We start from the raw sequence: 4,399 nt of genomic DNA, 5'->3' as shown, positions 1-4,399 counted from the left end.
CGTGCAGTTTGCTGTGATACATGTTGGGATAGAAGATGCTTCGTCCTATTGTATGGGTGTGTCTTATCAGCGTGCTCACCTTGCAGTTTAGCTTTCTGTGCAACAACATTCTTCTTGGTTTACTTCCTTGCCTCACTGAAATGTGCTGCAGTCAGATGAGACTGATTCTCTGTTCCAGCATTGTCAGGCTAGCGATTGTACTGGCCGGAGGTTGAGGCTTCTGTGTCATGGTGTCTTGAGGTATCTAACCAACAGATGTCAGAGCCAGAGGTTGAGGCTCTTCTTGTTGCTGGTTCATCTCTTAGCTGTCTTCCACTGGAGGCATCATGGTAACCATCTGAGGATTGGCTGGTCTGACCAATGAAGAGCTTCTGGCACCTGCAAGCTATTTTAAAGCCATTCATGGCACATTTATGTAGCCTATTTTCTTTCCTATGTGCAAAACATTGCTTTTGTCTGTATTCAACTTTATCTACTGTTCTGCTCAAGTTTTGCCTAACTCGCTTTGTAATTTCTGAGCTGTCTGTTCTAATTCTGTAGGCTTTCCTGGTTTGGTGTTACCTGCAAATTTGACTAATCTGCATTGGGTTTGAGTCTTCTTGTAACGATTTCCTTAACTGTTCTTAATTTTATGATCTGCCAAAAGGTGCATTGCTGCATAAGCTCCAATTTATAATGTTATCACATTTTATTTTTAAACTGTTGTGTTCATTACCCCACCTTACAGCTTATTAATATTTTCACCAGTATGTTTGTACCAATATGTTTTACTGAAGCTCATGCTTTTTTTTTGTTTATTTATTCATTCATGGGTTGTGAGCATTGCTGATTAGGCCAGCATTTATTGCCCATTCCTAATTGCCCTTGAGAAGGTAGTGATGAGCTGCCTTCTTCAACTGCTGCAGTCCATGTGGTGTAGGAACACCCACAGTGCTGTTAGGGAGTTCCAGGATTTTGACCCAGTGACAGTGAAGGAACAGTGATATAGTTTCAAGTCAGGATGGTGTGTGACTTGGAGGGCAACTTGCAAGTAGTGGTGTTCCCATACACCTGCATCTATTGTCCTTCTAGGTGGTAGAGGTCGTGGGTTAGAAGGTGCTGTCTAAGGAGTCTTGGTGAGTTGCCGCAGTGCATCTTGTAGATGGTACACACTGCTATGACTGTGTGTCGGTGGTGAAGGGAGAAGGGAGTGAATGTTGAAGGTGATGGATGGAGTGCGAAACAAACAGGCTGCTTAGTCCTGGATGTTGTTGAGCTTCTTGAGTGTTGTTGGAACTGCACTCATCCAGTGGAGAGTATTCCATCACGCTCCTGACGTGTGTCTTGTGGATGTTGGACAGGCTTTGGGGAGTCAGGAGGTGAGTTACTCTCCGCAGAATTTCCAGGCTCTGACCTGCTCTTGTATCCACAGTATTTATATGGCTCATCCAGTTCAGTTTCTGGTCAATGCTAACCCCAGGATACTGATAGTGGGGGATTCAGCGATGGTAATGCCATTGAATGTCAAGGGGAGATGGTTAGATTCTCTCCTGTTGGAGACAGTCATTGCCTGACACTTATGTTGCGCAAATGTTAGTTATCATTTATCAGCTCAAGCCTGAATATTGTCCAGATCTTGCTGCACATGGACATGCACTTCTTCAGTGTCTGGGGAGTCGTGAATGCTGCTGAACATTTTGCAATCATCCCCACTTCTGACTTTATGATGGATGGAAGGTCATTGATGACACAGCTGAAGATGGTTGGGCCTAGGACTCTACCCTGAGGAACTCCTGCAGTGATTTCCTGGGACTGAGATGATTGACCTCCAACAAACTCAACCATCTTCCTTTGTGCTAGGTATGACTCCAACCAGCAGAGAGTTTTCTGCCTGATTCCCAATAACTTCAGTTTTGCTAGGGCTCCTTGATGCCACACTCAGTCAATTGCTGCCTTGATGTCAAAGGCAGTCACTTTCACCTCATCTCTTGAGTTCGGCTCTTTTGTCCATGTTTGAACCAAGGCTGTAATGAGGTCAGGAGCTGAGTGGCCCTAGTGGAACCAAAACTGAGTGTCAGTGAGCAGGTTATTGCTGAGTAAGTACTGCTTGATATCACTGTAGATTATACTTTCCATCACTTTGCTGATGATCTCAATTAGACTGATAGGCCGGTAATTGGCTAGGTTGGGTTTATCATGCTTTTTATGGACTGAACATCCAAATTTCCACATTGCCAGGTAAATGCCAGTGTTCTAGCTGTACTGGAACAGCTTGGCTAGGGGCGCGGCTAGTTCAGGAGCACAAGTCCTCAGTACTATTGCCGGAATGTTGTCAGGGCCCATAGCCAGTATCTTCAACTGTTTCTTGATATCACGTGGAATGAATCGAAGACTGGCATCTGTTATGCTGGGGACCTCAGGAGGAGGCTGAGGTGGACCATCCACTTGGTGGTTCTGGCTGAAGATGGTTGCAAATGCTTCAGTCTTGTCTTTTGTCTGTATAGATTATACTGAATGCAGAATCTAATGCCCTCAGAATCTGAAGCTCTGTTCTTAACCTCTTGATAGACTTGCATAATTTTTCCGTATCTAGTCAATAAATAGGAATTGCGGGAAATACTCAGTAGGTCAGGCAGCATCTCTGGAGACAGAAACCGATGATGATCTTGTGTCAGAACTGGAAAACTTACAGATGTAACAGGCTTTAAGCAAGAACAGAGGCTGGGAAAGGGGGAGGGTATGAAAAAACTAAAGGTTAGGTCTATGATTGTTGGAAGTTAGGAATGATTGAATGACAAAAGGGAGTAGCAATAGGACAGGTGAAGAAACAGAAGATGCCAGTCTTGAGGAGCTGTAAATGGCAACAGCATAAACATTACCAGCAATGCTGTCCAAAACAAATTGAACAGTGGTTATGATTTGAAATTGTTGAACTCAGTATTGAGTCACAAGGCCGTAAATAGTCTAATCATTAGATGAGGTCTGTTCCTTGAGGTTCTGTCAAGTTTCACTGGAACAGTGTAGGAAGTCAAGGACAAGAGAGGTCAAAGTGAGAATGCGGTGAAGAATTAAAATGGCAAGTGACCAGGACTTATGGTCACACTTATAATCATTGAATCTTAAAGCACTGGAAGAAGTCATTCAGCCTGTCATGCCTATGCTGTCTCTTTTAAAGAGCTATCCAATTAGTCCCACTCGCCAGATTTTCTCCTGTAGCCCTCAGGTACATGTCCAACTTGAAAGTTACTGTGGAACCAAATTCCACCACTTCCAGGTAGTGCATCCTAAAGCCTAACAAACCTCTCCATGAAGAAATTACTCATTTACCCTTTAGTTTTTTTTTGGCCGCAGTTAAAAAAAAAATCTTTGACCTCTGGTTACCAACTCAGTTGCCAGAGAAGTTTATTTGTGTTTGCTGTCTAAAAACTCCTTAATAGTTTTGAATAACTCCAATAGGTCTTTCTTCTAGCCTTCTCTGTTCGAAAGAAAATAATCCCAAATTATCCAATTTCCACACATAACTGGGCTCCCTCATCACTACTGTTTTCCTGGTAAACTTCTCTATATGCTCTCCAGGGCGTGGACATCTTTCCTGAAGTGCAGCACCCAGGATTGTACCAAAGGCCTGCAGACTGAATTGCAAAGCAAACACCCAGTCTGTATTACCCAATGTAGAGGAAACTGCATTCTTCAGCAGCAGGTTTGGCTGACTAAATGATTGAAAGAGGTACAAGTAAATTGCTGTTTCTCCTGGGAGGAATGTTTGGGGCCCCCGAGGGTGGGAAGGGAAGTGGTGGGCTGGCATTGGAAGATGTTGTGGGGAGTGAGGGGTTTTGGGAGAGATGGGGAAGAGTGTATAAATTGTGGAGGAGGCAATGGTCTTTTTGGATTGCTGAAAGAGGGGAAGGGAAGATGTGTTTGGAAGCATTTTAAGCTGCAAGGGGTGGAGGATGATTCTTTGAATGTGGGAGGGGAAGAAATGTGGATATAAGTGTGGCAAGTACCGGAACCTAACTGGTACTGACTAAAAGATAATGCTGCCCAGTAAATTCTATTTTACTCCAACTCTTTGCTCTGTCCCTGCGTTTTTTACCTTCACGCTGTAAATCCTGTCAATGCGAGTTACCAGTGAATGCTGATCCCTGGGATCCAACGACAACTCTGTTACCTAGCAACATCTTGCTCTTGACTTTACTGCCTGAGCATGCGCACTTGCTAGAGACCGTCCGATTTACTAGTGGGGGGAGGTGGTGTGTGTGTGTGTGTGTGTGTGTGTGTGTCGGGAGTCATGTGATCAGTGACGTCACTGGGACGCCCTCAGGTGACCGGTGACGGAAAAAACAACACTGTTACTTAGCAACATCTTGTTTCTGACTTTCCTGCCTGAGCATGCGCACATGCTGGAGACTTCGCGTCACGT

Source organism: Cetorhinus maximus, chromosome 6 (genome assembly GCF_964194155.1).
Source record: "Cetorhinus maximus chromosome 6, sCetMax3.hap1.1, whole genome shotgun sequence".
In the NCBI taxonomy this organism is placed as follows: Eukaryota; Metazoa; Chordata; class Chondrichthyes; order Lamniformes; family Cetorhinidae; genus Cetorhinus; species Cetorhinus maximus.
This window is presented reverse-complemented; position numbering follows the sequence as displayed.